Here is a 13682-nt window from a genome sequence, read left to right as displayed (position 1 = left end):
CTCTCCCAAGAGCTCTTCTTGGGAGATATGTCAGAGATTTCTAATTAAGATGCAGCCAGTAACTGCATATAACAATCAAAGGTTAAAAAACAACTGACGGAGGAGAAAAAAAAAAGGGGGGGAAGAAAAAAAAAAAAAAAAGAAAGCATCACCTAACAAGTTTCCAGCAGCAAAGCCTGTGTGAACTCTTAAGACCTGAATTGCAAATTTAGCTTTGGTGAGAATTCTACCTCCAAGCCCAACAAATGCTTGCAGGATATCTACTTGTGGTTCACAAAAACTCCTCAGACAAGCTTCAATATGGCAAACAAAGAGCAAAAGCCCCAACCGATGCTTTCTGCATGTTGAGAAGTTAGGGTGGGGAGCTCCTAGTCTTGTGGGATTCGTGGGGGTGTTGGTTATGTTTTAGAGTGGGGGTTGGTTGTGTGTGTTTTGTTGTGTTTGTTCTGGTTTTTTTTTTAAAGGACGGTTTGGGTTACCATGTGCAAATAAGTTTTAGGGAGGCAAAACACTACATGCTAACCTTCACCTATTTGTGAGCAAAGCAAATCTAAACCTACAGTCAGGTTATTCTATCTGGTAGCAAAACAAACGAGCTAAAAACGAAGGGAAAGGGAGAGTTACCATGGGATACCAAGATGCGTCACTTCTCTTGGCTCTCTTGGCGCCACGTGACATCTCAGCCGTGAGCGAAGAACTCAGCAGATGGGATAGAAGAAAAAAAAATGTAAAAAGGTCTCTAGATTATAGCAAAGTTTAGGCTTTTAAATCCAATTTGCTAACTGCTTACGGCTACGGAAATACAGGCAAACAATATTTATCTATAAACCAAACTATCTGCCTATAAATCTATTGCCACTGTGCAATAAATATATGCTTTCCCTTCCAACAATCATCTACGCTTTTTCGGTTCTCTACAGGAAATTTAGTCCAAGCACGTTCAGAACCTGTTGCTCGCCTTTCAGAGGCAGCAAAGCAGGTCAGTGGTTTCCACCTTGCTCATAAATACAGAAGCAGCCACTTCACAGCAATAGACACGAGCAGAGTTCAAGAGAGATCAGAAGAGGGATAAATCACTTTGAATTTACTCTCAAAGTTATCACGCAGGTCACCAAATCCACACCTTGGGATGGAGCCTGGCTGAACCAAGACTCCAGAATTTTCAAGGCATCGCTGTTTAGCAGCGTGCTGCTGCAAAGCTGCCATGCGCAGCACGTGAGCTGCACCCACCACGTGCTTACCTATACTTTGATTTTCACCGCACTCAGTCCAGTATAAATTTTTAAATATCTCCTGCTCTGAGTCTTTCTTCTCTACACAAAATTGTAGAGTGGTTCAATGTTTGATCCCCACCCACCCCACTCCCCCACCCCCGCCCTTTACAGCTGGCAATTTCTTTCTAGCATGTCAAAACAACTCAGATTCAAAGGACATTATTCCACCTCCATCCTCCTCCACCTCCCAAAGCCTCCTAACACCCACACGCTGCTGAGCGCCAAAATCTCCAGGGAAATTTGGTCCTTTCATACACCAGCCAAGCAAACCACGTCTCTGTAGTAAAAAGCAACATATAGTGTAACAAACCTTCATCCTCCAAGCCACACCGGTGAGCTTCCCTGGTGCAATCCCAGGGTTTCAGCTCTACCCAAACATTACGTCAGGCTGAAAGTCGAGCTTGCAGGGAAGTAGTGAACGTCTGTCTCCAGTGCATCACAGTAACCTGATCGTTACCCCAGGCACCAGCTGGCAAGCTGCCACTCCAACCTACCCAGCTATTAGCACTCTCCTATTAGCTCCAGATTGCAAAACTTTACCAAAGTAACACAGCAAATTATCCAAAGACAACTGCTGCTATAATCTGCTCTTAAACACGAACTTTTTAGCACCTGAATCATTTGCTACTATGCGCCTCTTTCCCATTAGCTACCAAAAATACGAAATAATACAGAAGCCAAGAAATCCCACATTTAATCTGCTACTCCAACTTGTAGCCCCGGCATTAGCACACATCTCTACGACACGGCATTTGAAAACAGCTAAGCATTATTTATTACCTACTTACAAAATGAAGTTTCACATTTCCGCAAGAAGTTTAACACAGATGGTGTTACCTTCTTCAAAATGTTGCTTTAATAACCATTCCCTGAGCCAGGACATACTGTCCTTAAGAGTCACGGATAGGTTTTATCCAGCCTCCTTTGAACCTCTAACCTTCCAGCAACATCCTGCAGCAGGGAATACTGTGGCAAAACCACACACCACCGAAAGAAAAACTTTCCATTGTTTTAAGCTCGTTACTTCCTCATTTTATTTGATGCTATTTTTCTGAATGGGGAGGGCCTGGGTACAGTCATCTTCTGGCTCATGCTTTGCGTAACATTCCTCTTCTCACTTCCTCCGCTCACAATCATTTCTTCTCCACACTTTAGAGTCAAAGTTTATTTACCTCCTTTTATACAACAGCTGCTCTGTGCCTTTGATTACCTTCAGCATCCTTTGCTGAACCTTTTTCTTTCTGGAGATGGAGGACCAGCTGGCATTCAAGACACAGGGAATCATGAAGAAAGATTTATTTTCTTATTTTTTCTTTTTTTAAAACAGTAGGTTGTTGTTTCTCTACCCCTTCACTAATAACAATTTACTACTTTGACTTTACAGCTATTTTCAGTGTATGGATGTCCAAATTCAGGAAAAAAAAGCCTCTCAAGAGCAGGACAAAACCCCAAACTAATAATGTTTTTGCATCATGCCAGTGTTGCACGAACAAGCGCTAGGTTTCAGAAACAGGAAAGTGCCTTAGAAAGTGCAGTAATCTCTTAATCTCTCACAATGACTGTTTCCAAAGCTTCAATTCAACCAGAGCAGCAGAGCAGGGCATTAATCACATCCCTGTCTGTGCATGAGGAAGCCTTCCTCCATCCTCTTGCTTCTGCTAAAGCACCCACCCGCTGCCGCTCAGGAACCACCTGCTTCTTTTATATAGAATCATAGAATCGTTTAGGTTGGAAAAGACCTTTAATATCATCCAGTCCAACCATTAACCTAACATTACCAAGCCCACACTAAACAAATCAAGGGTAGACTAGACTAAACCATGTCCCAAAGTGCCACGTCTACCTGTTTTTTGAACACTTCCAGGGATGGGGACTCCACCACCTCTCTGGGCAGCCTGGTCCAATGCTTGACTACCCTTGCCGTGAAGAAATTTTTCCTAATATCCAACCTAAACCTCCCCCAACGCAGCCTGAGGCCATGTCCTCTCGTCCTATTGCTAGCTGCTTGGGAGAAGAGACCAACACCCACCTCACTACACCCTCCTTTCAGGTAGTTGTAGAGAGCGATAAGGTCTCCCCTCAGCCTCCTCTTCTCCAGACTAAACAACCCCAGCTCCCTCAGCCGCTCCCCACCAGCCCTGTGCTCCAGACCCTGCACCAGCTCCGTTGCCCTTCTCTGGACACGCTCCAGCACCTCAGTGTCTTTCTTGTACTGAGGGGCCCAACACTGGACACAGTATTCCAGGTGCGGCCTCACCAGCGCCGAGTACAGGGGCACAATCACCTCCCTGCTCCTGCTGGCCACACCATTCCTGACACAAGCCAGGATGCCGTTGGCCTTCTTGGCCACCTGGGCACACTGCTGGCTCATGTTCAGCCGGCTGTCGACCAACACCCCCAGGTCCTTTTCCTCCAGGCAGCTTTCCAGCCACTCTTCCCCAAGCCTGCAGCGTTGCATGGGGTTGTTGTGACCCAAGTGCAGGACCCAACCCAGGGCTCTCCATGCTTTTGCAAAGCACCCCCAGCCCCTCTTCTCTGCTCAGAGAGGCAGATCAGCATTCTCCCCTCCTTGCACGTATCGTTGACCCCCGCTCTGCACCACTGCTCGGGCTTGCTCTAAGAGCCGCTCAGCACGCAACACATCCACTGGCATCTCATCACCGCAGCTCCTGAAGAAGGAGCAAAAGCACCAGTGCCGAAGCCAAAAGAGCAAGGAGGAAGGGGGCAAGGGGGAGAAAGGAGCATGGATCTCACGTTCATAGCTGGCAAGCCTAAATTCAGAGCCCACGGGCTCCACATAAAACAAGTAGAACATGTACCTCAAGCTGCTTGTCCTTTAAAAAAAAAAAAAAAAAAAAAAACAAAACCACGAGACACACTTTGATCACCTGTATTTATTATTTCCTGATGCAGTACCAGCAAAATGACCTCTACTAAGGCGCACAGAAAAAAAACCTCCTGCTTTTTCATTAGTAACCAATTGCTGCTTTACAGCTTCATTGACCTTGTACCACATACCAGATTCCTTACCTCACCTATGCTCAACACACACTCATTTCCTCTTTTCGTGTGAAAACAGAGTAACCAACACTTTCTGTGTCATTAATAATCAGAGGACACCAAGGGCCAGAGCTGTATCCTGAAATTCCTGCATGGTATGGGTTTGGTTACCCCCCCCCCCCAGTTTCAGCACTTTAAACTCCTCCCAACACAGGATGACAATAGAGATTTACTCTAAATTGTGCATTTTCACTCCACCCCAAATTACCACAGAGAAGCAGATAATGGCTGAATAGAAGAATTTTCCAGCTAAAACTAAAGGATCGGTGCAGAAACATTTAAAAACTCCTTAGTCAGGCATTTTTCTGACAAACAATAGGATTACCAATGCACAGCAAAGGAACTTCAGATTTAGCATGACTTTTGCAGGGATGATACACCTTGCACAAGCAAGAAGTAGCAGGATGAAGACGAAAATTTGCTGTTTATGTAAGTTCACTTAAAGAAACAATCTTCTAAGTCTTTAGATTTACCCCTTGCAAGGCTGTGGGGTAAAAATAAAGCTCTTCCTTGGGACAACCTGCCGGGTACTCCTACCGCACAGTTTTGGATGCTGGTTAGAATAGACAGGAAGGATGGATTAATTTTGGCTTGTGATAACTGGGCTCTCACTCAAGTGAGCATCGAGCACCCCACCTGGAGAAGAAAGAGAATCAACAAGTCCAGGAACAGACTTTCTTGAAATTCCACCTGGAATTACAGGTTTCAAAAGAGTTCTTGCTCGTAAAATTCAAATTACATGGATGTGGTTTGTGAAACAGCACTCCTTTGCTGGAGGCTACTCCCCAGGCATTCAGGTTGTTGAATGCTCTGTTCCCTTCTTTTTTCCAGCGAGCCACTCATTTCTAGACCATTTCTCCATCCAGTTTTCACACTGTACAGGGATACCCTCCTGCCCACCCAGCGTGCACTCCTAAACAGAGACACATGCTCACTGGCATGAGATTTTGACACGTAGATCTCCTTACAACAAGGTGTCAAATCTTGCAATACCCGAGTAACCTTGTCCAACTGTTCACCAAATGGATCGCCATCCTGAAAGGTCTCAGCTGTTTCGCTAATACCTAACGTATATCTTTTGGCGCAAGTGTTTGCGCTGCCTCTTTCTGAACAGTAAGATTTTGGCTGTCAGCATCATCTTCCTCCAATGCCCGCTTCTCATCCAGGTCAAATCAAGCCAAACGAGGGTGAGGGACAGGAAAAGAGTAATAAGACAGTTTGCCAAGGTGGGTATTAAATGATATGCAATCATTCTCCAAAGTGACAGACAGAAAAGCCATGGATGGCAGAGGGTTACCACGTTGTCACTCACCTTCCACTCCCCCTTGAAGCTCTCCCTTACCCCGAATTCCTCCTGTGCGCTCTTTCTGTTCCAAGCTTAGCTCAACTCATTTTCATCTCAGCCTCTGGGCCTCCCTGCTGCCACTGCAGAGACTCAAGAAGACTACTGAAAATCCAGTAAAACTACACCATGCTTCTTTTGCCCCTCCAGAGGAAAACAAGTTTGCAGAAAACTGACCATTGTGCTAGGAACTGCAGAAAGAAGCTCCCTTTCCTTATCTCAACCTGACACATGCAGCGCATAACGCTACAGGAGCAACAGCCTGACAGCTCGGTCCCAGGCCAGCAGCAGTACCTCGCAGCACACTCAGAGGGAGGCACTTCTCATGAAACACCATTTTTCGGACAACCGTACACCATGCCAAACTACGCAGCACCCAAACTACGCTGATTTAAGAATGCTCAATTCACAGCGCTGCAGGTATCATCATCATAAGATAATCAACACCAGAGCTCTTGAATTAACAAGCTGCAACAGCAACCCAAGTGATCTGCGTTTGACCTCCCTGGAAGTTTAAGATGACAACCCCAGAAATCATTAATTTAAGAGCTAAAGTTTTGATTTGGGTCTGGACTAGTAGTTAGCAACACTCATTGCACAGGGGAAAGAGGCTCGGAATAGTTTCCTAATTAAGGCACTGCTTTACAGTGGAGAAATACAAATAATGACTATCTGCGGTTGCCCCCTTGACTTTTGGCTACGCAATTCTGTGTGCAAACAGTGGTGCATTGAGTTGTGAAGCTGAGTACACAACATATTTCCCCCTACACACAGAAATCAGCTCACTTTCATACTGGCTGCTTCAGCTATGTAAATAAGAGCTAAAATACTGCCTTATACATGTGCTGTAAAACTAAGTCCTACAGAATGTAGCCAAGTAAGAGTGACAAATTTTTTAAGCTCTTTATCCTCGTGGTATACTCCTTTAGTTCATAATTTTAACATAGCATTCACCATAGATAACATTAGAATTTGACAAGGCAGCCGTCTATTCATTATAAAACCTTTCTTGACAGAATGCTTTGGGAAAACCTTTCGGGGGGTGGGCATGAAATCAGTGTATTTTCATGCACCACTTGCAATTTTGTGATCATAATATTTGTGAGTAAGCATCTTAGGATACTGTGTGCAACTTACCCGTGTGACCGCTGCTCTAAAACCAGAGCAAGTCAATGCACATGAAGAATCCAGCCTCTGCGATGATGTTACCACCTTGCTAACAAATCTGACACCTAACCGGCAGGTGATGCTTCAGAGCTAGCAGCGATTTAAGGACAGAGCTGTCCTTCTGCTTCAGTAGACCTGCCCGTCGCATTAGTCCTTAGGGGTTATGAACAGAGCGCTCACACGTTGGGTTTGAGCAAGCGGACATCCTCACAAAGCATAAACACAACCTCGTGCTGACTATTATTGGAGTATGAGAAAAATCTTTTAAAAAAATAGCAGCTACAACATAGCAACTTGCCTTATCTCCTTTGTAAACAGCTTTTAAACTGCCAGGTACAGCTATGATTAAGGAGCAGCTAGAGATGAGACGAGACATCCTCATAACTGCTGACAGGTAAGTTTATTTGAGCTTCAGCACAAGCATTTAAAGATGAAAGAGCACAACAAGGATGCTGAAAGACAACTGACAACTTGAGGAACACACACCAGTTTTCAAATAATTTCTGTGATGCAGGGTAATGTTTATGATCACAGCATTCACTGGGAATTAGACCATCCATTTAGCAGCAAGTTTGCCAGATCAACTGTCTGGGGACTTTAAACAGGATCAGCAAAAACCATAGAGCATTGCAAAACTGGTGTCGGTGCCTTTGCATTCTTGGTATTCAGCTGCCTACCCAGAGAAGCTTCACAAAAGGCTAAAACACAGGCGGAAAACAACAAAACAGAACATCAAGAGGAAGAGCAGGTCGAGTGCTACAATTGATTTCAGGAGACACGCATGCTGTCCGCGTTGACTGCTATGCCCTGTTAGTCTACCTCTGCCTTGTCTACAGTGCTTGATTTCACATCTGCTGCTGGCTTCATTTAAATGCTTTTCATGCAAGGTTATTTTTGAAGCAGACAGAGTTTGACGAACCAGTACTATGGCAGGGCGGTTATGCTGTCAGACGTAGGCCATCCAAATCTTTGGCAGGGGGCAGACACAAGCAGCTGCATTGGGCTGAGGAAGGCATCAGTCTAATTTCGATCAGCGACAACATTCATGAAATATCTGAAGCAACCTTGTAAACACAGTTAACATACCCTAATAATAAAAACAGCATTTGTGCAAAGCATGTTCCTTACCTTTTCTGCCACTTGCCTTTCAAGATGTGCTGTATAGCTCAGGGAGCTCCCAAGGCTATATTTACATGAGTTTTCCAAGAAACTTTTAGCAAAGCTTGGGGAATTTAGTGATGCGTCAATGTCTGGAGATGGCTGCAATGAAGCTCCACAATGCAGAAAAGGGCAGGGAGGAACCTAAAGGTAGGAGCGTGCTCCAGACAAGATGACATTTAAGTCTGCCTAGATGTAGCTTGGACGCACACATGATTTGAACAGTTGGGACAGTCACAGAGGACTCTGGTGACAGAGCAGACATCCTCCGTTGGGACTATAAAATCCCTCAGCATTTTAATACCAAGTATTCTACCCATCCTTTGCTAGGTATTTATCACCATGGAGCAAAATATCTTTGATATAACATTTTGTCTTCCTAAGTAGTACGTGGAAATCTGTCAAAACAGTCACTGACAGCCTTTCAACTATTCATTGGAAACGGGGACAGCAGAGGAAATGGGAACGCAGGCCAGGAAAAAAAAAACCAACTTTTTGTTTTAATGCATCTTGAAAACAAATCTATGAGAACAGAGAAAAACATTTAACGAATGAACTGAAACAAAGCATCTTGTACAAGAATCCCAATAACCATATAATCTGTGGAATAATAAAGCTGCAAAACCATGGAGTAATTTTAAACAACACGTCTGTCATTAAAATAACAAACAAACTAATCAATACTTATCCAGTAAGAGAGAGCTATTTAATAGGTTCTAATTCAACACGGGAACACAGCCTGTTGGATCCATCAAATGACTGAAGCTGGGGGAAAACAACTGATTAATAATGCAGCTTCCCGAAAGGCACAAAGAACAGAAGTTATCACCCTCGGGGTCTACGTCTCCTGGGTTGCAGCCTAAGAGGATGCCCTGATTCATTAAATGCTTCAGCACCATTTGAATAGAGGTTTGCTGAACACAAAGAACCCAGATACAAACCAGAGAGCAAAACATGATTAGAGATCAGCAAGATGGCATTCCCCTCGTGAATCCAAACGAACAAGACATTTTGAACTATTTCCAGCATGACTTCAGCACAAAATAACATTTGCACTTCAACATAATAATAGTTGATGTTTTAACTGCATGCTAAGAGCTACAGGAACAGTCACACATACCAACCCTGAGTTTAACATTGGCTGCTAGCCTTCAAAGGAAGCGAACAGATGCAAAAGAGCCATACTTCAAAGCAGTAACTGCCTTTCAGATAAAGGCTAAAGTATTTACGTTCACTCTTCAAGCACTTGAACCCAAGTAGAGCGCACCGGTTGCTACCAAAAGTTCTGGTATTTGCTAGGTGCCCTGTCCCATCCCCAGATGTCTCAGATGTGACACCTGAAAGGAGCTGGGATGGCATCAGCCATCAAACTCCAAGTGAAACCGCATGTACACAAGAGCCAAGTAGTAAAAATTAAGCCAAAGCAAAAAGGAACACAGGCAAAGAGGATGCAAAGTAAGACGGAAAACCCATTTTCTCTTTGAACACATGGAAGAATTGGTGAGCACACCCTTACAGGAAATCCTATTACCTGGGCCCGTAAGCTGTGAATCAAAGTAAATCAGAGCCAGCCTCAGGATAAAGGAACAGTCATTTGCTAATTCAGCTGACAAACAAATCTGGAGAAGGAAGATTCCTTCTTTGGATTAAGTATTTATCAGCAGCATGTACAGCCTATTTTCATTAACTGCAGCCATTTCCTGCTAGCACATCCTTCACCTTTTCCAAGAAACAGGAGCAGCGATGCACCTGAGGGAAAATGAATTAGGAGACAAGAGCAAAGCAACTTGCTTTATGCTACTCACTTACCAAGAACCAGCCAAGCTACTTAATAAGCAGCAATGGTAAGAAATCAGGAAATCCACCAGAGTCAAATCTGATCGATCCGAACAAACTGAGCACAGGGAACATACAGTATCTGCTCCAAAATTCAATTAAATCTTCAGTTTTGGATAAGTGCCCAAGATGTTATGCCATCACTTCTCCCCTTGGACTCCTCTCTTGGTACACGATTGCTCCATTAACATGGGAGGAAGCAGCAGCAGCACATCAGACCATAGACTGGATTCAGGTACTCCCAGAGGATTGCATGGGTTCACTCTTCATCCTCCTCACTTTTAAAACACAACCTGTAGACTTTGCGTTTGTACCAAAGCCACCTATGCAGATCCTGCAACATCCACTTGCCATTCCCACTTCGACAGGGCAGTTTTGATGCATGCAGGTCACGTGCATCTGGAAAAAGTCGGGGCGGGGGGGTGGGAGGAGGTTAGTAGGGGGGTCAAACAGGAGTCAAGAAGGATGCCCACGCTTCCCCAGAGAGCCAGGGTAAAACCAGCAGCAGGCTGGCCAGGTGCTGCTGTAAGAGGTGTTGCCTACTGTGTGCAGAAGGTGAATAAAGGCAGTGCTTACACAGCAGATCCCAGGCTTTAACCTGCCACATTACCTCTTCAGTCATCAGCAACTTCAAGCTCCGGCATTCCTGGCAACAAAGGTATTACTTAAAAAGTCAATGTCACAATGAACTCATGTCCTACAGAGGATACAGAAAAACTCTACATTCACATTCAGTAACATACATGATTAATAGATTTCCCCAAAGGTGCTTTTACGTGTACAAGACAACACCCAGAAACCAGTCACCGCTTTTCACGGAGATTATCTCCCATGCCTTTGACATTTCACAGGGTGGCAGGGTTTTGTTGGGGGGGGTTTTAAACATCTGCTCTAGCCAACTGTTGCCCATTTAATTGGGAAATCCAATGGCTGAAAATCTCAGTGCCTGTTAAACTACCCGGTAGTCTGCACTGGAATTTAATTTTAACCATTCCAAGCCCTTGCTGTATTCATACACATTTTTATTTCTCAAAAGATACCACATACGCTGAGGCACTGTTCCTGCGGAATTAAATTTGGTAGGTATTAGCATACCTGGCAGCAACAGCCTTAAACAAAAATCATTAAGAGATACAGAAATTGAGTTCCAGCCATAAACCACTGCTTTACAGCACACTGTCTGCTTTAAATAGTCACTGTTACACTGTCATTATACAGCACTCGGTGCATTTGCTTTGCTCTCCGAGTCCAGAGAACTGCCAGGGTCAGAATCATTAAGTGCTACATAAAAGTAACGTTGGGTTTCCCTTTCAAAGCCACTGAAGTTTAAATTTAAAAGAGAATTCAGCAAGCAGCTATATCAAGCACATACAGTGCCAAGCTGGAGGATGAGTATATTTATATAACAAAAGGCTTCCTGGATTATTTTAAGGCTCAAGTTCTGCAGAGCTAACAATTGAGGAAAGGGATGTTTCCCTTTGTTTAAAAAAATAATACTCGTACAAAAAAAAAAAAAAAAAGCAGCCATTGAAGAGACAGCAGACAGCAGTATCTTGATATTCCACTATATTAGATCCCTAGATTTCAGCAACAAGTCATCCATGTGCTTTGTGACCCCATGAGGTCGGAACATACACTGCCATATACCGAGACAAATACACAAAAAAATACAGAGGTCCCAGATACCAAGGCATCTGCAAGTAACATCTCCACATAGATGACAAGGTATGCCACATGCCCAAGAGTATTTGGTTTGAATCTTTTTCATTTAGCATGGAACAAAGCAGCCTTGCACCTCTTGCATTGCACCTGCTGATGTTCAACCCCCATTAAATCTGTATTAAACTTTAAGTAATAGATTACTGCATTATTCATAACAGCTGTGTATCAGACCCAGGGGAAACAAAAGTTGAATCAATACAGTGACATGAGATTCTGGTGTCTGGTAAAGGTGTCTTCCACTCTTAACACTTCTATAGTTGAAGGAAGGTGGGGAAAGTAGGAAAGTAGGAATTTTTCATGACTGATGAAAACAAGCCTAGATATTACGGTTTGTCCAGAACAACTAGCACATAGATGCTAGCTTTCAGAAAGCAGCAACTGCAAAGTTAAAATCTGCTCCTAACAATTCACCTTACATGCGACACACAGACACACAAAAAATCACTTCCCTCAATTTCAGCAGTGTTGATGTTTAGTCACGGTATTTTTCTCATTATTTCTGATTACTGATGGTATTTCTTACAGTATCTGTGGAAGCGCTACTCAACATCTTAATTGTACAACACTTGAGATTTAGAAGCATGCAGTACTGTGACATCTGTAGGAGAGGGGCTAAAAACAACTCTCCCAAAAGCACATTTGCTTGGGGCACCCACAGGAAGAATCACAACTGCATTAGGAAGAATCACAACTGAAAGGTGCTTTTCAGTTCTGTCCCTCACCACAGCCTCTCAGAATCGCCCAGTTTAGTCTCACTAATATTTAAGAACATCTGGAAAAAAAGGCATCAGCTTGCCCAACTAAGAACACAAGGCACAAAAGACTTGGTTCATTCAATGTGCTAGTCACTCAGGTTACACACAAACAAATGACAGTTTTAAAAACACACTGTTTCTCAAAATCTCTATGCCCAATAGCTCTACTTTCATTTTCTGTTCTTACACCACCTCCCCCTCTAGCTCTTAAAACAGTCACGGAGCTTTCCAGCACAGATCAAACCCAACAAACCCACGAAAATCTTAAAAGATGCCTTTTAGCAAATCCTCACACAGCTTGAAAGGATTATTAAAACACAAAAACATAACTACAAGCAGCAAAGGAAGGGCATACCCCCATTTATTTTCTCTTTGCAGGTCATCCATCTACATCAAAGCCAGAACTGGGAACAGAAACCAGGTATTCCAGCCACCAGTCCGGCTGCCTACCCAATATATCACTCCAGTTTCAACAGCCAGAAGGGCAAAGATTTCCTACTAAGTAGGAGTTTTGGAGCATTTATACACAACCTATGTCTTCTCAAGTTTTGCTCTTACCTGGAAGCAGGAAAGCAGGAAAAAGGAACCTATCTAAGTGATCTTTCAGTTGCCTTTTCCTAAGATTATACAATTTAGTACTGGGGTTAGACCGTGTAAATTTTTTTCTTGAATGAAGAGAGTGCCAGGCTGGCACAAGCAATGGCTAAGCTAACAGTAAATGGAAGGAATCATCATATTCTCTACTAAACCACGCTTTTAAATGAAAGCCTCACTTAAAGAAACCAGCCAGTACAGGTGCCAAAAGAAAACAGTGCTACGCAGCTGTAGGACATTAAGTCAGACGATGCAAACACACAAGTGAGGACCACTGACTGCTGCCAGTGCTGAACACTGCCACTGGCAAACAGGCAAAAAATGGTTAATCCAAAGCAAAATGGCTATCTGCCCGTGCAAGTCCAAAACACAAACTTAGCCAAATTCAGGTCACATTTAGTATCAAGTTTACAGTAAACAAAGTATTGAAAAAACACACCACTCCAAAACAGAAGTGTTTGAAAATGCAAAATTCATTTACTTACCTGAAATTGCTTTTCTACCCAGAGCACTCGATTCATCGGGTTAGGAGCTCACTACAAATATGAGAGTCAAAGCTCAGAAGACCTGCTGCTGGCTGCTTCTCACATAGTCATAAGAGTCACTATTAAAAAAAGCAAATAAAACCAATTACATATTAAGAAGCAGAGCTAACAGCAAGCCTTCTATTCAAATATTATGAGTTATTACAATGTGAAGATGACCTCAAGGTCTACCAATAGCTGGGATATACAGTAAAGACCGTGCTAACACAGACAGCTGCATTTTAAAAAT

General features: G+C 43.5%; 1 protein-coding gene across 5 annotated transcripts in view; it reads right to left on the bottom strand.

The window, feature by feature from the left end:
* The window catches only part of SGMS1 (sphingomyelin synthase 1), a 73119-nt gene extending 59709 nt beyond the window's left edge, over positions 1–13410 (bottom strand). Inside the window, exon 1 of one of the 5 annotated variants that reach the window (XM_075717242.1) lies at positions 13394–13410. The gene's annotated coding sequence lies outside the window, so the exon portion shown is untranslated. Of the gene's footprint in view, positions 1–624; positions 1329–5646; positions 5912–9810; positions 9835–13393 lie in introns of those variants that run through there. The other 4 variants (XM_075717241.1, XM_075717239.1, XM_075717240.1 and 1 more) reach the window with 4 other exon arrangements.
* Between the last annotated feature and the right edge of the window lie 272 nt (positions 13411–13682).

Source organism: Pelecanus crispus, chromosome 10 (genome assembly GCF_030463565.1).
Source record: "Pelecanus crispus isolate bPelCri1 chromosome 10, bPelCri1.pri, whole genome shotgun sequence".
NCBI lineage: Eukaryota > Metazoa > Chordata > Aves > Pelecaniformes > Pelecanidae > Pelecanus > Pelecanus crispus.
Note: the sequence above shows the minus strand (reverse complement) of the source record. Positions and strands in the feature narration are given on the sequence as shown.